Source organism: Salvelinus alpinus, chromosome 18, assembly GCF_045679555.1.
Source record: "Salvelinus alpinus chromosome 18, SLU_Salpinus.1, whole genome shotgun sequence".
In the NCBI taxonomy this organism is placed as follows: Eukaryota; Metazoa; Chordata; class Actinopteri; order Salmoniformes; family Salmonidae; genus Salvelinus; species Salvelinus alpinus.
In genome coordinates, this window is record NC_092103.1 from 39,153,905 (window position 1) to 39,177,881 (window position 23,977).

A 23,977-nucleotide genomic window follows, 5' to 3' on the forward strand; every position below is an offset into this window, starting at 1 on the left:
TCCCAAACATGAAGCATGGGGGTGGCAGCATCATGTTGTGGGAGTGCTTTGCTGCAGGAGGGACTGGTGCACTTCACAAAATAGATGGCATCATGAGGGAGGAAAATGATGTGGATATATTGAAGCAACATCTCAAGACATCAGTCAGGAAGTTAAAGCTTGGTCGCAAATGGGTCTTCCAAGTGGACAATGACCCCAAGCATACTTCCAAAGTTGTGGCAAAATGGCTTAAGGAGTCAAGATATTGGAGTGGCCATCACAAAGCTCTGACCTCAATCCCATAGAAAATGTGTAGGCAGAACTGAAAAAGTGTGCGCAAGGAGGCCTACAAACCTGACTCAGTTACACCAGCTCTGTCAGGAGGAATGGGCTAAAATTCACCCAACTTATTGTGGGAAGCTTGTTGAAGGCTACCCGAAACGTTTGACCCAAGTTTAAACAATTTAAAGGAAATGCTACCAAATACTAATTGTGTGTATGTAAACTTCTGACTCACTGGGAATGTGATGAAAGAAATAAAAGCTGAAATAAATAATTCTCTCTACTATTATTCTCACATTTCACATTCTTAAAATAAAGTGGTTGTCACGGCCTGACCTTAGTTCCTTTTTTATGTCTCTATTTTGGTTTGGTCAGGGCGTGAGTTGGGGTGGGCATTCTAGTTTTCCCCCCTATGTTTTGGCCTGGTATGGTTCCCAATGAGAGGCAGCTGTCTATCGTTGTCTCTGATTGAGAACCATACTTAGGTAGCCTTTTCCCACCTGGTGTTTGTGGGTAGTTGTTTTCTGTTTAGTGTTTTTCACCTTTCAGGACTGTTTCGGTTATTCCCTTTGTTATTTTTGTATTTAGTGTTCAGTGTCAATAAACAAACATGAACACGTACCACGCTGCGCTTTGGTCCTCACCTTCTTCCCAGGACGATCGTTACAGTGGTGATACTAACTGACCTAAGATAGGGAATTTTTACTAGGATTAAATGTCAGGAATTGTGAAAATCTGAGTTTAAATGTATTTGGCTAAGGTGTATGTAAACTTCTGACTTCAACTGTATGTTGAAAACGTTTTTGGAAGGTGCGATTGATCATTGTGGATCGTTCAATATTCCCTTTCTTTTGTTGTTCAGTGAAATCATCCCATGTGAAGAGTCAACTCATTTAATTAAAGTTCAATTTGTAACTAAATCGTTTTTTATATTTCTATTGTAAGGATTTAATCATTTGCAATTATGTCTACTTATTATAAGGTAAAAGTTGTATGTTTCTGTCTCTATGTGATATGGTAAATATATCCAATGCAAAAAACATCTACATTTAAATGCAATTAATATTTATTTGCATATATTTCCGTTAATTCCCATATATTCCCGTTAATTCCCATATATTCCCGTTAATTCCCACGGAAAGTTTCCACCTCTGAATATTCCCCAAAATGTTCAACCCTATTGTCTAATACTCATGTTTGTCTGTGTTTGTGTGTTGGAGTATGTATAGCTCGCATGTGGTGTGTTTCTGTTTGCTCACTGTTACTTGTGGTTGCTTCACGTGATGTATTGTTGTCTCTATCTTTTTACCCTTTGTGCTGTTGTCTGTGCCTAACAATGTTTGTAACATGTTTGGGCTGCTACCGTGTTGTTGTCATGTTGTGTTGCTACCATGCTGTGTTGTCATGTGTTGCTACCATGCTATGTTGTCATGTGTTGCTACCATGCTATGTTGTCATGTGTTGCTACCATGCTATGTTGTCATGTGTTGCTGCCATGATGTGTTGTCATGTGTTGCTACCATGCTGTGTTGTCATGTGTTGCTACCATGCTGTGTTGTCATGTGTTTCTACCATGCTATGTTGTCATGTGTTGCTACCATGCTATGTTGTCATGTGTTGCTGCCATGATGTGTTGTCATGTGTTGCTGCCATGATGTGTTGTTGTCTTAGCCCTCTCTTTATTTAGTGTTGTGTTGTCTCTCTTCTCGTGATGTGTGTTTTGTCCTACATTTACAAAAAAAATTATCGCATAGCCTACAGTCGGAAGGGCCTGCAATTTGGACAGAGTGCGTGGCAAATACCAAATACATGATTTTTGAGTTGCGACTGTCAGTGAAAAGCAAAGAGACCCAGCCAGGCATATCGTAATATTTAAAAATGCAATTGCAGAAAAACAGTTTGTAAAACAAATGTCTATTGCTGTAAAGAGAAGACACTGAAAATACTCTAATCTGTCTTTTAGTTATCAAAATTCTCAACTTCATTGAGCGGAGAACATCAGCCATATGCCTGGTGAGTGTGCATGTTCACTGTCTTTATCATTGGGTCAATACCACTTTTGTTTGTTTTAGGAAAATAATTTCCTCCTCCAGGTTAGATTGACGTCATATTGTGTTTGTGTATCCCCTTTTCATAGGCCTTATAAATGGATCAGACGTAGTTTTTATTGATCTGTTTGTCAGTGTCAGCAGAGTAGGCTACCCTGACATTTCTGTTGTATTAAAACAGATTCTGCTAATGTCTCCAGTCATATAAAGTGTAGTAGAATTGCATGAAATGTGTTTTTTAAAAGGCTTATTTTCCTGTGAAAAGAAAGGTCTACTCTAAGTGGTGTGTGACACACTGAAGCCTGCCTACTTGCTCATGGCAAATGGGATGCACACTTCAATTACCAGTTGAGAAATAAAAATAGTAGCTCTTTATAATTGTGGCCATTGTTTTTTGTTTTTTTCTTCACACGAATGCCTTTAGAATTGTTGCACAATGATTGGGCTTATTAAAGCAATAATGGTCTGGGGCTGTTTTTCATGGTTTGGGCTAGGCCTAATGCTGCAGCATACAATGTCATTCTAGACGGTTCTGTGCTTCCAAAATTGTGGCAACAGTTTGGGGAAGGCTCTTTCCTGTTTCAGCATGACAATGACCCTATGCACAAAGCAAGGTCCATACAGAAATGGTTTGTCGAGATCGGTGCGGAAGAACTTGACTGGCCTGCACAGAGCCCTGACCTCAATCCCATCCAACACCTTCGGGATTAATTGGAACACTGACTGCGAGCCAGGCCTAATCGCCCAACCTCAGTGCCCGACCTCGCTAATGCTCTTGTGGCTGAATGGAATCAAGTCCCCAAAGCAATGTTCCAGTCTAGTGGAAAGCCTTCCCAGAAGAGTGGAGGCTGTTATAGCTGGAAAGGGGGAACCAACTCCATGCCCATGATTTTGGAATGAGATGTTTGACGAGCAGGTGTCCACATACTTTTGATCATGTAATGTACGTTCCTCTGATTCCTTCAGAGTCAGTAATCACTAGAGGGAGAGAGAGAGTTCCAGAAACGTGGGGAAAATCCTGAGCTTTAGGGTCCACAGTCAACACTGCAAGCTTCTCTTTACTCTCTGCATTAGTATGGCAAGCTCTTAGAGCCTGGCAGAGTATTTTGATCAACAACTGTTGATTGAAACTGTTGTTGATCAGACCTTAAGTGGTTGACAGCATTTTGCTTTGAAAAACTGTAGCTACTGTTGTTTTGTTGCAGGGCAATTCCATGGTAACAGAATTATACTGAGTGAAAAATCAGTCTCAGCATAATTCCGTTATCGTGGAATTGCCCTGCAGTTTACGGTTTGAGTTTAATTAATTCTGTAGGTATTTTAATTATAGACTGATTTCAAATATTTTCTATCTGCATGAGGAATTTCCATCTGGACCCACTCAGAAGACATCAATGCAACTACACGCTTAGACTTGGATTATACTGAGATGTAAATGCGAACATAGATTAAAATTCCATACTGCAGGATAGCATTCTTTAATCCTGGTCTCAGAATACCCAAGACCGAATTGCAAGAAAACACAAAAGAAAATACAGTGTTGATGTTGCTAAGCAACTCCATGCCCACTGCTGCTGTAGTTTATAACAGTATGCTGCTGACTAAATTCCAAGCGGCTACAGTGCAGGGAAGGGAAAGATCCAAACCTGGCTTTCTGTCTCATTGTCAAATGTCCGGGGTGCACGCCACCACTCCCTCATCTGAGGATCATGTGCTAGTCAGCCCAAAACTTGACTCGAGTTCAATTGGAGGTAGAGAGGGAGAGAGAGACAGGGAGAGGGAGACCAGGAAGAGAGAGAGAAAGAAAAAAATAGATCCCGTCTTCCTTCTCCTCTCTTACCCTCGGCTTGTCTGTCTGAGTTTAGATCTGCTATCTGCCAGAGGGATTTCAGGCACTAGTCAGACCGAGGCAGACTTGAACAATATCCATGTTGAAATGTTTGCTGGTAAATGGTGGCTGTGTGAGTCATTGGAGAGCACAGGATTATGTGTGTGTGTGTGTGCGTGTGTGTGTGTGTGCGTGTGTGGGTTGTGTATGTTGGTGCAGGTGTGCGTGTGTGTAATATTTACACTGTGTGTGTGTGCGCACGTGTTCATACAGTACCGCTTCGGTTTGTGCGCTTTTGGGTGTATCAATGGTGTTGAGGAACGACAGATTAGGCTTGCTCCACTTGGCAAAGAAACTTTTAAAGGAATTGCAGCAACAAAAAATAGAAGAAAACCATGGTAGAACTAAAAGTAGTAACCGCATGAGATAGAACCCAAAAATAGAATAAGGCCTCCGATTCACTGCATCACCTTTCCTTGTTTGTCTCGAGATCAAACTAGCATGTTCGTACAAGTCGAACAGTACTTAGAGCCCCACAAAAAAAGACTGTCTGTAAATCTCAAGAAAAAGGTAGCAGAGTTGCCTTTACCTAGGATGGATAGGTTTTACATCCGTGCATGGCAAACTACAGTGTTTCTGGCAGACAGGCAGGTTGTGAGCACATACTCATTTCAACATCTAGCTACTATCTGTCTCTCTACCTACAAATCCCGCAGCTTTTTTCATGTCGACGAGCAAGTAGACTTGTGGCAAATGGGGTTCTACTGTCAAAAGGTCAAAACCCCCAAAATGTCTATCTACCCACAAAGCTCTTTAATCCAATGAGTACCACATTGCAGCCTTTTCCATGTAGGAGGAACAGGAAGACTTGACCCAGATGCTATGTGGGAAGGGTTAGCTCACATTCTGAGAGTAGCGAAGGTAGTATGGGCCTAGCGGTAAACTGATACAAACAGCTGCATTCCTTAATAAACTACTCCACGCCCCCTTTTCACCCAATCCAAGAGGGCCCCCTGCATTCAAACTCAGCTTGGATCTATTATCAGACCACCGGGTTTGCTCTTTTCTCTCTTATTAGTGGCCATTTTATTTGAGGGACCTATCTACATCTGCTGGGAGATGACGCGGCACTAACGGACAGCCGGAAGGGTGTGTGGTGATGGAGATGGTGGTGGGGTGAGGTTGTAAAAAAACGCAGAAAACTATCCCTTAGCAGGGTTGAGCCATAACCCTTGATCCCCTAGCAGCACTGTACTATAGGTGTTAGCGAGATATTGTACAGACCCAGTCAATTCCCATTAATTAATAGCCCAGCATAGCTTCTGTCCATTAACTCACCACCCTGATAAGATTATAGTCATAGCCTGCCAATCCAGGTTAGCAAGCGCTAACGAACTAGCCTAGCATTGTTGTCAAAGAGTGAATAACTTTCACATAGGGAAATGCGTAAGATTGTTTTTTCACATTGAGGTGTGATTGTACTTGTTTTCCTAACTTATCAGGACCCCAATGTCCTGACAGGGTTGGAAAACAATAACTTTTTTTGTGTCCAGAATTTGTTCAAAAGCTATTTTAAGCTTAAGGTTTAGGGTTAAGGTCAGGGTTAGGTTAATGGGTAGAGTTAGGGAAAATAGGATTTTTTATTGTAAAAAAAGATGTACTCCCCCAAAAGTCCTGAAATGTCATAAGAATAAAGCTTGTTCTCCCAGCAGTCCTGTACACAGTACTCTGATGTCGTAAACTGTGCTAAGTTAGTAAGTGCAGGTTGTGTGGTGTTAGAGTATTGGGTTGACACTTGACAGTGAGGAACTTTTGAACTGATATTGACGTCAGTCACTGGTGTGCGTTAGTGAAGAGGGAGAGTTTGGTTAGAGCCACAAGTAAGAGCTTAATCATTTCTCTAATCTGAGGTCGCCTCGTGAGGTTTGGATTTCCGCGTACATCACGTTGACGAATTCCACTAATTTTGAAAGGAAACGCTGAAGAAAAGGTGAGCTGAGGCTAAAGAAAAAAGGTCAGGTGAACACGCTATTGGACTCTTTGTGAAGACTTTTTCACGTATACTTTACAAGTCTACAAAAAAAAAGCAGTAGTAAAGATAAGCATTGATGTGTTGATGAGAATTCTATGCGATTGATATACCCTGGTCTAAACGATACCTTACTTTTGAAGTTTTACTTGTGAAACTAATTTGTATGCAGTTCTATTCCCCTTGTATATTGCAATAGAAGACACACTGGATAAGAATGTGGGTTGTAAAATGACTCAAATATGAATGTTTGTTTTTTAGGCCTAGCTGAGACTTAAGTGAGAAACAAATCTCCTCGCCACACCCACAACATTGTTATAAGGATGGCATCGAGCTTGTCGGGAAATGCCACAACACATGACAATGGATGGATGGATTTGATCATTAAAGGAGAAAAAAAACAAATTTAGGCATAGTGGTCAAAATTAATGAAGGTTAGGGTTAAGGTTAGGTTTAAGAACAAGGGTTAGGTTAAAGCTGCAATGTGTAACTTTTTGGGTGACCTGACCAAATTCACATAGAAATGTGTATTATAGATCTGTTTTTCTCATTGAATGCAAGTCTAAGAAGTGGTAGATCAGTTCTATGTGCACTATTTCTATGCTTCCCGTTCTTATGTTTTTAAGCAGTACAATCCTCCATAGCAATTTCAATGACCAAGATTAAGGCTGGAAGACCTGAAAGTTTCAGACGTTGAGCTACTTTTACTTGGTTCCCCTTTTATCGCTCTGTCTCTCTCCCTCTCATTTCCTCGATCGTTACCATAGAAGTTCTGATATTAACCACCGGCGTGTGTGTGTGTGTGTGTGTGAAACTTCCGTGCATCATCGCAATGACTGTGTGGTTAGAAATGACGTGTGTGTATAAAAGGCCATGCACCCTTTCAGTCCAGCGGTGAAACCCCACAATGAAACTTCTGTGAGCGGTGGCTTGCAGCGTTGCACCATGCAACTCTCGATTGGCGTCATCCACCTCCCTCCAATCACACCACCGCACGCACACAGTACCATTGTCCTTATGTAGGCACAGTTGGTGCCTGGGCCAAGAGAATTCACCAGATGGTCACAGATCTGTCTTGCTATTCCCTATTCCTATTATCATTACCATGCAAAACAGTCTGGCCTCATAGCAATCTCAATGATGATTATGATTATGATGATGATTGTTGATGGTTGATGGTGATGATGTTAATGGTGATGAGGAATATCATGGTTGATGGCTATGATTATGGTGATGATGATGACGGTAAATGGTTGATGGTTGATGGCTATGATGATGATGATGATGTTTAATGGTTGATGGTTGATGGCTATGATTATGATTATGGTGTTGATGATGACGGTTAATGGTTGATGGCTATGATGATTATTACGATGATGGTTGATGGCTATGATGATGATGGTTAATGGTTGATGGTTGTTGGCTATAATGGTTGATTTCCATGATGATGGTTAATGGTTGATGGCTATAATGGTTGATTTCCATGATGATGGTTAATGGTTGATGGGTGATGGCTATAATGGTTGATTTCCATGATGATGGTTAATGGTTGATGGCAATGATGTTGATGGTGATGAGGAAGATGATGGTTGATGGCTATGATGTTGATGGTGATGAGGAAGATGATGGTTGATGGTGATGAGGAAGATGATGGTTGATGGCCATGATGTTGATGGTGATAATGATGACGGTTGATGATTATTATGATGATGATGGTTGATGGCGTTGATGATGATGAGGAAGATGATGGTTGATGGCAAGGGGATGAAGATGATGAAGGCTGTAAACTCTATACTCCACTGGATTTAACAGCTTCCTAAGCATTATTCTACTGTATTATGAAAACGGTCCTATCACTGACTTCCCAGACTGGATTATGTTATGGCTTTCCAGACCCACTGAGAAGTACAAGTCTGCCAAAGTCAGCACAACATGGTCGTAGGGATAAGAGTTCAGTGCATTCCTGTCTCAATAATGTTCCTAGGCCCACAGAGAGAGCGAAGAATACAATGGTAGGCAGGGTAAATTCAGGAGACTGTGTGTGTGTGTGTACTTGTAATTATAAAATCCTTGTATATCCAATTATGTATTATTGAGGAGTTGAGAAGTCATGTAATGCATTCAGTATGTATGTCATGTGTCCTATGTGTGTGTGTGTGCGTCAGGTTGTGTGTGTGTGTGTGTGTCAGGGTTTACGTTAGCTGGCTTTTGGCCGACTAAAAAATAAATAATAGAAAAGCTGATAAATAGAATTGCCGCTAGCTAATTGTCCGGGAGAAGAAGAAAAAAATCAATTTCAAAATGCTGCTTTTTAGCCTCTTCAATGATGGAAATACCAATTGATGGAAATACCAGTTGATGGAAATACATTTAACTTGTCATGCTTATCGGTCTATAGTTTAATTTGCATAATTTTGTGGAATTAAATTGGTGGGTGTACAGTAAATTTGTTATGTATCTTATTTATCACACGCATACAGATACAGAGCCTTTGAGCAGAAAATCTGTCAGAGAGCACAAGAGCTGCTGCTACAGCATCTCAAACAGAAAATGTAGGCAGTGGAAGGCAGGCTTCATCAGTGTGTCACATACCACTTTGCAATGAGCTGGAGGCAGTATGCATTTTGAAAACATATACTTAATTGTTTGAAACCTGAATATGTTACCACGTCTTACCTTGCTTCAAAGTAGACATTCCAAAATCGGACCATATACTTTCTTTCATTGTCCAGTAGCCAAAGCCACAATCGTAGTCATATTAGGAAAGGAAAGGGGGATATTTAGTCAGTTGTACAACTAAATGCCTTCAACTGAAATGTGTCTTCCGCATTTAACCGAAACCCTATTAGCAACCCATGCTAGTTGTTGCATATTAGATCTCGCTTCTTTCCCCCAAATTGTTTGTTAGTTTTACCCGTTTTTCATGATATCCAATTGGTAGTTACAGTCTTGTCCCATCGGTGCCACTCCCGTACAGACGAAAGTCGAGAGCCACGCGTCCTCCAAAACACAACGCTGCCAACCTGCACTGCTTCTTTACACACTGCTCGCTTAACCCGGAAGCCAGCCGCACCAATGTGTCAGAGGACACACTTTACAACTGCCTACCGTGTCAGCGTGCATGCTCCCAGCCCACCACAAGGAGTCACTAGAGCACGATGGGACAGGGACATACCGGCAAGCCAAACCCTCTCCTAGTCACAGCCGGCTGCAACACAGCCCGGGATCGAACCCGGGTCTGTAGTGACGCCTCAAGCACTGTGGTGCAGTGCCTTAGACAACTGCGCCACTCGGGAGGCTCTCTTTCTAAATTTCTAATAGGGTATTTTCATCTCTGTCACATGAAACTGCTTGCATGTGCCGTGCGCTGCTGACAACAGTGTTTTCCCATGAACTGCATTATGGAACAAACATTTGCGCGTAGCCTACTCTCTGCGCATTGCTGTACTTATAATATGAAGAATTAATAGTTGATCAACATTTTAAGCTAAAAGTTCTGATCTGTTCCATCAGACTAATTGCTTTAAAAAAAATGTTTTAATGTAGCCTAGGCCTATTGGTTTGAATGGTATGAATTTGGGATCGTCCAACAACTGTTCCAGAGTCTGTTTGGAATAGGCTATATTTATTTATTTATTGACAAGCTGACCAATAGAATAGGTAAACGTTTCTACTATGGGGGATAGTAGATTGACATAGGCTAGTGATTTTTCTGTTCGTTACTCATCTTGTCGGCTGAAAGTAAATGTGGATAGTTAATCTAACATCTTCAAAGTGCACATCAGAATTCGGTAAGAAGGACCGCACAACGTTGCTCCCTCGACTTGCATGTTCTGTTAATATGAATTACCATAATATAAATGTGATTTCTGTCATTCTGAGCACTGGGTGGACGCCCTAATCAGGTTACTCATCCAGTGCAAATGGGTCCGGTAAACTTCTCAAATGTCCAGTAAATTAAAATACTGCCGGTCAAATGTCTGGCGCCAGTTTTTCAGAACGGAAACCCTGGTTTGTTTGTGTGTGCGTGTGTGTTTCATGGCCTGCTTAAGAGGATGTGAGGGTGTTCTAGCAGTGCAGCTTTAAAGGAAGCAGGAAGAGGAAATGATGGCTATGGTGATTAGAGTGGAGCAGAGAGGTGAACTACAGCATATAAGGTTGTCATACTGTATATAATTTAATAGTCTCAGAGGGCTGAATCCTAACTTAATACTAGACTTAGAAGGCTGAATCCTAACTTAATAATAGGTTTAGAAGACTGAATCCTAACTTAATACTGGTCTTAGAAGACTGAATCCTAACTTAATACTGGTCTTAGAGGACTGAATCGTAACTTAATACTAGTCTAACACGGAACCCAAACCGGCTGCGCGCGTGCGCCATCGTGCATAAATGTATTTTGTCCCCACCACACCAAACGCGATCACGACACGCAGGTTAAATATCAAAACAAACTCTGAACCAATTACATTAATTTGGGGACAGGTCGAAAAGCATTAAACATGTATGGCAATTTAGCTAGCTAGCTTGCACTTGCTAGCTAACTTGTCCTATTTAGCTAGCTTGCTGTTGCTAGCTAATTTGTCCTGGGATATAAACATTGAGTTATTATTTTACCTGAAATGCCCAAGGTCCTCTACTCCGACAATTAATCCACACATAAAACGGTCAACCAAATTGTTTCTAGTCATCTCTCTTCCTTCCAGGCTTTTTCTTCTCTTGACTTTATATTGCGATTGGCAGCTTTCATAAATTAGGTGCATTACCGCCACTGACGTCGTTTGTCTTCAGTCACCCACGTGGGTATAACCAATGAGGAGATGGCACGTGGGTACCTGCTTCTACAAACCAATGAGGAGATGGGAGAGGCAGGACTTGCAGCGCGATCTGCGTCAGAAATATAACTATTTTAGCCCTTGGCAACGCAGACGCTCATTGGCGCGCGCGAGCAGTGTGGTTGCAATAATTGAATAACATGGATTTCAAAATGTATTTTGCAATGCTCGTGCACGCGACGAGCAGTGTGGTCAGCCTATTAAAAGGCTGAGTCCTTACTGAATACTAGTCTTAGAAGGCTGAATCCTAACTTAATACTAGTCTTAGAGGGCTGAATCCTAACTTAATACTAGTCTTAGAAGGCTGAATCCTAACTTAATACTAGTCTTAGAAGGCTGAATCCTAACTTAATACTAGCACTAGAGGGCTGAATCCTAACTTAATACTAGTCTTAGATGGCTGAATCGTAATTTACGATCGTCATTTTGGTGTTAAAAATAAAGTATTAAAATTCCCTTTAGGAGCCCCTTGGCAAGGTCATTACAATAAGTCATTACCTGTCTCACACAAGCAGTGCAGGCACACCTCAATGTATATCATATGGATGGATTTGCTACATACGCTTCAGGCCTTTTCAAATACTACTGTCAGTTGAAGCGGTCACACTTTAAACAAAGTATATTCTATGTAGGGTTTATGAAGGCTGAGTGAAGCCTTCATAAGATAAACTTTGTTCAAAGTTTCACCGTTGAACCTTACCTAAGAAGACAGGGATCTCTTTTTGTGGAAATTGTGTACCAAAACGATTTAGCAATATTCGTTGGTGATTCGTCTTGAAAACGATACTATGTGCTTTCAAAAGACTCGGGACACAATAATATCTTTGAAAATGCCATAAATTCCAATAACTCCCAAAAGATGTTGATACAACGCAAAGTCCAAGGACACATTATTTTATCTGCCCTGGAAAAATGGATCATATTTTCTTGCTGCCACAACCGTAATGGCTACAATGTTAGTACAGAAGCAAATCCTGTAACACACACAAGACCTGCGTTCAGATACTGTTTATTGTATTTCAATTACTTTCACATATATTTTAAAGTGAGTACATGTATTTGGAAAAAATGTCTTTGAAAATGCAAATAGCTGAATATTGGAATGTATTTGAAAACACATTTGGAAAGGATTGGCATGTATTTGAAAATAGTCAAATGCATACAAATATTGAAATACTCCATGCATTTGAACTCATGCCTGTTTGGGTATTTTAAATGTATTTGGAAATAAGTATTTAAAAATAGTATTTTTATAGGAAATTATTTGAAAATACTTCAAATAGACAGAAAATAAGTGTTTAAAATACAAATCGTTAAATTTGAAGGTATTTTAACCCAGGTCTGACACACACGCACACACACGCACACACAAATAAAAGACTGAAAATACAGGCAGGTATTATCAATATTCAAAACCTGTGAATAACTGCATAGACTGTCCAATACTCTACTCAGCAAACTGGATGCAGTTTATCACAGTGCCATTCGTTTTGTTACTAAAGCACCTTATACGACCCACCACTGCGACCTGTATGCCCTAGTCGGCTGGCCCTCGCTACATGTTCGTCGTCAGACCCACTGGCTCCAGGTCATCTACAAGGCTATGCTAGGTAAAGTGCCGCCTTATCTCAGTTCACTGGTCACGATGGCTACACCCACCCGCAACACGCGCTCCAGCAGGTGTATCTCACTGATCATCCCTAAAGCCAAAACCTCATTTGGACGCCTTTCCTTCCAGTTCTCTGCTGCCTGCGACTGGAACGAATTGCAAAAATCTCTGAAGTTGGAGACTTTTATCTCCCTCAACAACTTTAAAAATCTGCTATCCGAGCAGCTAACCGATCGCTGCAGCTGTACATAGTCCATCTGTAAACTACCCACCCAATTTACCTACCTCACCCCCCATACTGCTTTTATTTATTTACTTTTCTGCTCTTTTGCACACCAGTATCTCTTCTTGCACATGATCATCTGATGATTTATCACTCCAGTGTTAATCTGCTAAATTGTAATTATTCGATTTATTGCCTACCTCATGCCTTTTGCACACATTGTATATAGATTCTCTTTTTTTTCTACCATGTTATTGACTTGTTTATTGTTTACTCCATGTGTAACTCTGTGTTGTCTGTTCACACTGCTATGCTTTATCTTGGCCAGGTCGCAGTTGCAAATGAGAACTTGTTCTCAACTAGCCTACCTGGTTAAATAAAGGTGAAATAAAAAAAATAAAAAATAGACACACACACATACACACACTATCAAACTGCTCAGTGGTGTAAAGTACTTAAGTAAAAATACTATAAAAAACTAGTTTACTATTGATATTTTTGACAACTTTTACTTTTACTGTGCTACATTCCTTCCATACATTTTCCCTGACACTGAAAAGTGCCCTTTCCATTTTGAATGTTCAGACAGGACAGCTATATGGTCCAATTCACACACCTATCAATATTAACGCTCTGTCATCCCTACTGCCTAAACACTAAACACACACTAAACACATAAACGCATACCGCGTTTGTGTATCAGTTCATAAGCCATGTGCCATGGAATCGGTACATTGAAATTCTCTACCCAACTATTTTTCAATCTGTATCTGTATGTCACAACACAACTGATTGGCTCAAACGCATTAAGAAGGAAAGAAATTCCACAAATTAACTTTTAACAAGGCATACCTGTTAATTGAAATGCATTCCAGGTGACTACCTCATGAAGCCTGTTGAGAGAATGCCAAGAGTGTGCAAAGCTGTCATCAAGGCAAAGGGTGGCTACTTTGAAGAATCTCAAATATAAAATATATTTGTATTTCTTCACTATTATTCTACAATGTAGAAAATAGTAAAAAAGAAAGAAAAACCCTTGAATGAGTAGGTGTGTTCAAACTTTTGACTGGTACTGTACATAAGAAAGTAGTCAGGACGACTAGCTTGCCATGTATATCTCACTAGGTCAGGATATTAAGCCTCCATATATCCACTAGTTCTAATATATCCATGACATTCATTATTTCCTTAAGTGCATGAGGGTGATAGTTGTAATGTATACCTCCATTGAGGAATTTAAAACCGTATTATAATCTCCTACCATAATAATAGTCTTGTATTGCTTTTAGACTTGATAAATTATTATATATATTTTCAAAGAACCGGGGATCATCATTATTTGGACCGTATAGATTAATGAGCCAAATCTGTTTATGGTCCAATAACATATATTTAAAAGAATCCATTTATCTTGCGGATCTGTTTGGACAATTTGCATATTCGGATCAAAATTATTGTTAATTAAAATCATCACCCCTTGAGTTTTTGGAGCCGTTGGAGAAGTATATTTCGCCCACCCAGTCCATTTTCCACACAACTTCATCTAAAATTGTTGAATGAGTTTCCTGTAAACAATTTATATTATATTCCTTCTCTTTTAGCTAGGTAAATACTGATTGTATTTTCTTATTATCTGCTAAGCCATTACAATTATAACTGGCTATACTTATTTCACCATTTACAATAATGAGATACAAGTTTAAATTCTATTTATCATAATACAGTATATGTTTGTAAACTTACCATTAAAAAAGTACCATGGTGATTGAGTGTCCATATAGCTGTGCCATGATATTTGCACTGCTCTTGAGTAAACCTCCAATTTTTGTCCACTATTCCACTAGCTAAAACCTCCCCCCATCCCAAGTTGGGTTGTCGTCCCAGTGACTGGCAGACCACCCATGTCCACCTGGATCCTAGGGTGTTTGAGAGATGGGGACCCATCCTTTAAAAAGAGCACACAGTGCCACCTACAGAACAGAAGCAGATTGACTTCCAAATACATTTCCAATGCCCTCATCTCGATGTTATTGTATACTGTTCTTTAAAATTAAAATAAATAAATAATATATACAGTGGGGAGAACAAGTATTGGATACACTGCCGATTTTGCAGGTTTTCCTACTTACAAAGCATGTAGAGGTCTGTAATCTAAAAAAAAAAAAAAATCCAGAAAATCACATTGTATGATTTTTAAGTAATTAATTAGTATTTTATTGCATGACATAAGTATTTGATCACCTACCAACCAGTAAGAATTCGAGCTCTCACAGACCTGTTAGTTTTTCTTTAAGAAGCCCTCCTGTTCTCCACTCATTACCTGTATTAACTGCACCTGTTTGAACTCGTATACAGTTGTAGCTGTTTGAGAAGACATGCAACATTGAGCAAGAATGGAAGATTTGCTTAACCAATGTTGGAGGTCAGATACGTCAAGTCCTACCTGATGGAGGTCAGATACGTCAAGTCCTACCTGATGGAGGTCAGATACGTCAAGTCCTACCTGATGGAGGTCAGATACGTCAAGTCCTACCTGATGGAGGTCAGATACGTCAAGTCCTACCTGATGGAGGTCAGATACGTATACGTCAAGTCCTACCTGATGGAGGTCAGATACGTCAAGTCCTACCTGATGGAGGTCAGATACGTCAAGTCCTACCTGATGGAGGTCAGATACGTATACGTCAAGTCCTACCTGATGGAGGTCAGATACGTCAAGTCCTACCTGATGGAGGTCAGATACGTCAAGTCCTACCTGATGGAGGTCAGATACGTATACGTCAAGTCCTACCTGATGGAGGTCAGATACGTCAAGTCCTACCTGATGGAGGTCAGATACGTCAAGTCCTACCTGATGGAGGTCAGATACGTCAAGTTCTACCTGATGGAGGTCAGATACGTCAAGTCCTACCTGATGGAGGTCAGATACGTCAAGTCCTACCTGATGGAGGTCAGATACCTCAAGTCCTACCTGATGGAGGTCAGATACGTATACGTCAAGTCCTACCTGATGGAGGTCAGATACGTATACGTCAAGTCCTACCTGATGGAGGTCAGATACGTATACGTCAAGTCCTACCTGATGGAGGTCAGATACGTATACGTCAAGTCCTACCTGATGGAGGTCAGATACGTATACGTCAAGTCCTACCTGATGGAGGTCAGATACGTATACGTCAAGTCCTACCTGATGGAGGTCAGATACGTCAAGTCCTACCTGATGGAGGTCAGATACGTATACGTCAAGTCCTACCTGATGGAGGTCAGATACGTCAAGTCCTACCTGATGGAGGTCAGATACGCCAAGTCCTACCTGATGGAGGTCAGATACGCCAAGTTCTACCTGATGGAAGTCAGATACGCCCCTTTCCCCTGAAACACACACATGCTGGTCCCCCGTTGTGACCGTTTTCCCAAGCATCTCTGAGCAGTCAGACCTTTTGATTATTTTGTACCGCCAGGCCCACAATAATTTGCTCCCTCTCTGATTGTCCGAGTGTGACCCTCTCCCCATGGGTTAATGCAGCTAGTGTCACCAGCACTGCCACTACCTGGGTGGAATACCCACCGCCTAGGGACAAGGTACGTTTAAAACCAGATACCGTTAGACTTTTACTCAAATAGTATTTCACTAGGTAAATCAAATCAAAATTTGATTTGATTTGATTAGGTGCATTTTACTTTTACTTGAGTAATTTTCTATTACCGTATCTTTACTTTTTCTGAAGTATGACAATTTAGTACTTTTTCCACCACTGAAAGCGCTAGCCCGGAACTTTTTCCTCAGAAATCCTTTTCTAAGAACTGAATGTGATGCAGTGTTAAGTTTCTCTAAACTAAGATGCAATTGTTTCCATTCTGTGAAGTCAGAGGTGCAGAATAGAATGTGACTGTTGTTGTGGTATCCCACAGGCCATATTTAAATTATAAGATGAGCGACGAACCCTGTGTGAGCCACACGTTACAGTTCTTTGCGAAAGCACACACACACACACACATACACACATCTGCACATACACTCACACACATCCGCTCAAACACACACACACCCACTCAAATATACACACACACACCCACTCAAACACACACATACCCGCTCAAACACACGCAGTGATTTTGAGTTGCAACCACTACCCATCCTCTGCTATAGTGTATAGTCACACTCTATCCTTCTCTCTCGGACTCACTCACTCTCTTTTTCTCTATTTTTCTCTCTTTTATCAATCTTTAATTTGTACCTCACACGGAAAAAATCTTTCTCTGTACAAGAGGTCGACCGATTATGAATTTTCAACGCCGATACCGATACCGATTATTGGAGGACAAAAAAAGCAGATACCGATTAATCGGCCGAATAAAAATTATTTTTGTAATAATGACAATTGCAACAATACTGAATGAACAATGAACACTTTTATTTTAACTTAATATAATACATAAATAAAATACATTTAGTCTCAAATAACATGAGAACATATGTTAAAACGAACCACCAGCTTTCATGGGTCTTCAATATACCCAGTTAAGAAGTTTTAGGTTTTGCAGAAAGCGGAGCTTGTCTGCATGGTCCCCTGTCAGTCTGCTCCTCCGCGAAACACAGACCTTATTTGAAGTAGATCAAGACATTCTCTATGGAAGACATGAACGGTAAAATAACAAAGAAACCCCTTTCAAGTTCAGCGGCAAGTTGAACTGCCCGTCTGCCCAGCGGCGCCTGAACTGCCCGTCTGCCCAGCGGCGCCTGAACTGCCCGTCTGCCCAGCGGCGTCTGAACTGCCCGTCTGCCCTACGCCGTCTGAACTGTCCGTCTGCCATGAGCCTGCAAAGCCGCCCGTCTGCCATGAGCCTGCAAAGCCGCCCGTCTGCCATGAGCCTACAGAGCCGTCCGCCAGACAGGAGCCGCTAGAGCCGTCCGCCAGACAGGAGCCGCTAGAGCCTTCCGCCAGACCGGATCAGCCAGAGCCTTCCGCCAGACCGGATCAGCCAGAGCCTTCCGCCAGACCGGATCAGCCAGAGCCTTCCGCCAGACCGGATCAGCCAGAGCCTTCCGCCAGACCGGATCAGCCAGAGCCTTCCGTCAGCCCGGACCTGCCAGAGTCCCTCAGCCCGGACCTGCCAGAGTCCCTCAGCCCGGACCTGCCAGAGTCCCTCAGCCCGGACCTGCCAAAGTCCCTCAGCCAGGACCTGCCAGAGTCCCTCAGCCAGGACCTGCCAGAGTCCCTCAGCCAGGACCTGCCAGAGTCCCTCAGCCAGGACCTGCCAGAGTCCCTCAGCCAGGACCTGCCAGAGTCCCTCAGCCAGGACCTGCCGCCCCTTATCCCGGTGCTGCCCCTTATCCCGGTGCTGCCCCTTCATTTAGGTGGTTTTAGTTGGAGGGTGGTCATTGGGAGGGGGATACAGAAGCGGGGAGTGACTATGGTGGTGTGGGGACAGCGTCCGGAGCCTGAGCCACCACCGTGGTCAGATGCCCACCCAGACCCTCCCCTGGACTTTGTGCTGGTGCGCCCGGCGTTCGCACCTTGAGGGGGGGGTTCTGTCACGTTCCTGACCTGTTTTCTGTTGTTTTGTATGTGTGTGATGGTCAGGGCGTGAGTTTTGGGTGGGCATTCTATGTTGTGTGTTTCTATGTTGGTTTAGCGTTGCCTGGTATGGCTCTTAATTAGAGGCAGGTGTTTTGCGTTCCTCTAATTAAGAGTCATATTTAGGTAGGTTGTTTCACTGTGTTCGTTGTGGGTGGTTGTTACCTGTCTCTGTGTTTGTGTTCTGCACCAGATAGGTCTGTATCGGTTTTGCACGTTTGTTATTTTGTAAGTTGTTTGTAGTGTTCACTTGTTCTTATAATTAAACATGTTGAGCACTGGCTACGCTGCATTTTGGTCCTCTCCTTCACCCCAGGAAGAAAACCTTTACAAACTGTAAGGTTGCAAGATTGGATCCCCCGAGCTGACAAGGTTAAAAATCTGTCGTTCTGGCAGAACGTTCCTAGGCCGTCATTGAAAATAAGAATGTGTTCTTAACTGACTTGCCTAGTTAAATAAAGATTAAATAAAGGTGTAAAAAAAAAAATCTAATAAAAAAATCGGAAAATCGGCGCCCAAAAATACCGATTTCCGATTGTTATGAAAACTTGAAATCGTCCCTAATTAATCGGCCATTCCGATTAAATCGGTCGACCTCTACTCTGTACTGTATATCTCCAATCTCTTCCGATAGGTCAGACAAAGATGAGCTCAGAAAAACTGATAGAACATCGACCACTCACCCCTCTGTACCTCCATTGATTACGAATTGAAAACTTATCCTTCTAGAGAGCTCAATGAGAGTCTGAAAAAAAGACCTTAGGCTTAAGCCCTTAACCCTCAGACACACATATAGTATAATCATATATTAAACAAATAAGCTGAATCACCCCTACAAGGAACCGTTCCAGGCTGGTCGTATGGCTTCTCACAGCCGTGCATGTTCAAGTCTATAACAGTTTATCTAGAGCCCTCACAGATATGGCAGATATGGATATTGTGTGTGTGTGTGTGTGTGTGTGTGTGTGTGTGTGTGTGTTCATAAGTGTCCATATACACTACCATTCAAAAGTTTGAGGTCACTTAGAAATGTCCTTGTTTTTGAAAGAAAAGCACATTTTTGTCCATTAAAATAACATAAAATTGATCAGAAATATAGTGTAGACATTGTTAATGTTGTAAATGACTATTGTAGCTGGAAACGGCAGATTTTTTATGGAATATCTACATAGGCTTACAGAGACCCATTATCAGCAACAATCACTCCTGTGTTCCAATGGCACGTTGTGTTAGCTAATCCAAGTTTATCATTTTAAAAGGCTAATTGATAATTTAAAAAACCCTTTGCAATTATGTTAGCACAGCTGAAAACTGTTGTCTGATTAAAGAAGCAATAAAACTGTCCTTCTTTAGACTAGTTGAGTATCTGGAGCATCAGCATTGTCTACACTGTATTTCTGATCAATTTGATGTTATTTTAATGGACAAAAATGTGCTTTTCTTTCAAAAACAAGGACATTTCTAAGTGACCCCAAACTTTTGAATGGTAGTGTATATCCATGACCTTATGAAATGTTTGAATCCTTCTTAACTGTGACGTGATTTGTGGATTCAAATAAATAATGTGTGTTAAAAGCCAGCGGTGGAACAGTCATTCATTACAAGGTTGTCCAGTAATCTGTTATGACTCTAGCTAGTACAGTAGCGTCTACTATTTTACATGTGGCTCTTTCTGCCAGTTGAGTTCAGATAAAACCATCTGATTTGTATTGCTCCACATTACATCACAGGGTCAGGGCTAGACTGTTAGGTTACAGTTTACTCAGTTCAGCCCTTTGGAATAAGGTCTATATAACTGTGGCATGATGATGATAATGTAAGTCGTAAGATTATGTAATGTTGTTCAGTGTCTTGCCAGCTGATGGCAGAAGTAGGGCTGGGCTGTATACCGTATTTTACAATATACCCTTATTGATGCACAGATCAGTTTGTTTTTTTAACTATAACTTCTATAACGGTATTTGCATGTTTGGTTTGTTAAATGTGATACGCCATGTGTAACGTCCATTTTTAGTAGTTTCGTAGTTTTTTATAGTTTACTTCGTTACTTGAGTCATCTCTCTCCGCTCACTTTCTCTCCATCAACGTGTGTGTGTGTGTGTGGGGGGGGGGGGGGTAAGTGTGTGCATGGCCTTGGTTTTGTATAATCTGCATTTTCTGCTTACGCCTTCACAATGTGGCCCACTTCCTCAGCTCTGTAAATAGGGGGTAAAAGTGTGTACTCGGCAGAAAAATAGATGTGTGTGTGTACACAGATACATAGGGATCTCATCATTCATTGGACTATTATCGTATATGGACGTATGTTTTACATTCACTTTGGGTTACTTAGGTAGATAATACATATCTGTGTGTTTTGATATGTGTGTAGCTGTTTGGCTTATTGACTTGTCTATCCTCATGTGGGTATAGGATGCTGTGTGTCTCTGGCAGTCTAATCTGTCTGAGGCAGTGGTATAGGATGCTGTGTGTCTCTGGCAGTCTAATCTGTCTGAGGCAGTTATATAGGATGCTGTGTGTCTCTGGCAGTCTAATCTGTCTGAGGCAGTGGTATAGGATGCTGTGTGTCTCTGGCAGTCTAATCTGTCTGAGGCAGTGGTATAGGATGCTGTGTGTCTCTGGCAGTCTAATCTGTCTGAGGCAGTGGTATAGGATGCTGTGTGTCTCTGGCAGTCTAATCTGTCTGAGGCAGTGGGTATAGGATGCTGTGTGTCTCTGGCAGTCTAATCTGTCTGAGGCAGTGGTATAGGATGCTGTGTGTCTCTGGCAGTCTAATCTGTCTGAGGCAGTTATATAGGATGCTGTGTGTCTCTGGCAGTCTAATCTGTATGAGGCAGTGGTATAGGATGCTGTGTGTCTCTGGCAGTCTAATCTGTCTGAGGCAGTGGTATAGGATGCTGTGTGTCTCTGGCAGTCTAATCTGTCTGAGGCAGTGGTATAGGATGCTGTGTGTCTCTGGCAGTCTAATCTGTCTGAGGCAGTGGGTATAGGATGCTGTGTGTCTCTGGCAGTCTAATCTGTTTGAGGCAGTGGTATAGGATGCTGTGTGTCTCTGACAGTCTAATCTGTCTGAGGCAGTTATATAGGATGCTGTGTGTCTCTGGCAGTCTAATCTGTCTGAGGCAGTGGGTATAGGATGCTCTGTGTCTCTGGCAGTCTAATCTGTCTGAGGCAGTGGGTATAGGATGCTGTGTGTCTCTGGCAGTCTAATCTGTCTGAGGCAGTGGTATAGGATGCTGTCTCTGGCAGTCTAATCTGTCTGAGGCAGTGGGTATAGGATGCTGTGTGTCTCTGGCAATCTAATCTGTCTGAGGCAGTGGTATAGGATGCTGTCTCTGGCAGTCTAATCTGTCTGAGGCAGTGGGTATAGGATGCTGTGTGTCTCTGGCAGTCTAATCTGTCTGAGGCAGTGGTATAGGATGCTGTGTGTCTCTGGCAGTCTAATCTGTCTGAGGCAGTGGGTATAGGATGCTGTGTGTCTCTGGCAGTCTAATCTTTTTGAGGCAGTGGTATAGGATGCTGTCTCTGGCAGTCTAATCTGTCAGAGGCAGTGGGTATAGGATGCTTTGTGTCTCTGGCAGTCTAATCTGTCAGAGGCAGTGGGTATAAGATGCTGTGTGTCTCTGGCAGTCTAATCTGTCTGAGGCAGTTATATAGGATGCTGTGTGTCTCTGGCAGTCTAATCTGTCTGAGGCAGTGGTATAGGATGCTGTGTGTCTCTGGCAGTCTAATCAAATCAAATCAAATCAAATCAAATTTTATTAGTCACATACACATGGTTAGCAGATGTTAATGCGAGTGTAGCGAAATGCTTGTGCTTCTAGTTCCGACAATGCAGTAATAACCAACAAGTAATCTAACCTAACAATTCCACAACTACTACCTTACACACACACACAAGTGTAAAGGGATAAAGAATATGTACATAAAGATATATGAATGAGTGGTGGTACAGAACGGCATGGCAGATGCAGTAGATGGTATAGAGTACGGTATATACATATGAGATGAGTACTGTAGGGTATGTAAACATAAAGTGGCATAGTTTAAAGTGGCTAGTGGTACATGTATTACATAAAGATGGCAAGATGCAGTAGATGATATAGAGTACAGTATATACATATGAGATGGGTAATGTAGGGTATGTAAACATTATATTAAGTGGCATTGTTTAAAGTGGCTAGTGGTACATTTTTACATAATTTCCATCAATTCCCATTTTTAAAGTGGCTGGAGTTGAGTCAGTATGTTGGCAGCGGCCGCTAAATGTTAGTGGTGGCTGTTTAACAGTCTGATGGCCTTGAGATAGAAGCTGTTTTTCAGTCTCTCGGTCCCTGCTTTGATGCACCTGTACTGACCTCGCCTTCTGGATGATAGCGGGGTGAACAGGCAGTGGCTTGGGTGGTTGTTGTCCTTGATGATCTTTATGGCCTTCCTGTGACATCGGGTGGTGTAGGTGTCCTGGAGGGCAGGTAGTTTGCCCCTGGTGATGCGTTCTGCAGACCTCACTACCCTCTGGAGAGCCTTACGGTTGTGGGCGGAGCAGTTGCCGTACCAGGCGGTGATACAGCCCGACAGGATGCTCTCGATTGTGCATCTGTAGAAGTTTGTGAGTGCTTTTGGTGACAAGCCGAATTTCTTCAGCCTCCTGAGGTTGAAGAGGCGCTGCTGCGCCTTCTTCACAACGCTGTCTGTGTGGGTGGACCAATTCAGTTTGTCCGTGATGTGTACACCGAGGAACTTAAAACTTTCCACCTTCTCCACTACTGACCCGTCGATGTGGATAGGGGGGTGCTCCCTCTGCTGTTTCCTGAAGTCCACAATCATCTCCTTTGTTTTGTTGACGTTGAGTGTGAGGTTATTTTCCTGACACCACACTCCGAGGGCCCTCACCTCCTCCCTGTAGGCCGTCTCGTCGTTGTTGGTAATCAAGCCTACCACTGTAGTGTCATCCGCAAACTTGATGATTGAGTTGGAGGCGTGCATGGCCACGCAGTCGTGGGTGAACAGGGAGTACAGGAGAGGGCTCAGAACGCACCCTTGTGGGGCCCCAGTGTTGAGGATCAGCGGGGTGGAGATGTTGTTACCTACCCTCACCACCTGGGGGCGGCCCGTCAGGAAGTCCAGGACCCAGTTGCACAGGGCGGGGTCGAGACCCAGGGTCTCGAGCTTGATGACGAGTTTGGAGGGTACTATGGTGTTAAATGCTGAGCTGTAATCGATGAACAGCATTCTCACATGGGTATTCCTCTTGTCCAGATGGGTTAGGGCAGTGTGCAGTGTGGTTGCGATTGCGTCGTCTGTGGACCTATTGGGTCGGTAAGCAAATTGGAGTGGGTCTAGGGTGTCCGGTAGGGTGGAGGTGATATGGTCCTTGACTAGTCTCTCAAAGCACTTCATGATGACGGAAGTGAGTGCTACGGGGCGGTAGTCGTTTAGCTCAGTTACCTTAGCTTTCTTGGGAACAGGAACAATGGTGGCCCTCTTGAAGCATGTGGGAACAGCAGACTGGGATAAGGATTGATTGAATATGTCCGTAAACACACCAGCCAGCAGGTCTGCGCA

At 42.3% G+C, this 23,977-nt stretch overlaps 1 protein-coding gene across 5 annotated transcripts in view; it reads left to right on the forward strand.

Moving 5' to 3' along the window:
* nek6 (NIMA-related kinase 6) overlaps positions 1-23,977 on the forward strand; it is an 86,990-nt gene that overhangs the window by 15,108 nt on the left and 47,905 nt on the right. Inside the window, exon 1 of one of the 5 annotated variants that reach the window (XM_071351264.1) lies at positions 2,225-2,274. The exons of 2 other annotated variants lie outside the window; for them this stretch is intronic. The gene's annotated coding sequence lies outside the window, so the exon portion shown is untranslated. Of the gene's footprint in view, positions 1-2,224; positions 2,275-5,970; positions 6,152-23,977 lie in introns of those variants that run through there. 2 more of the 5 variants (XM_071351263.1, XM_071351265.1) reach the window with 2 other exon arrangements.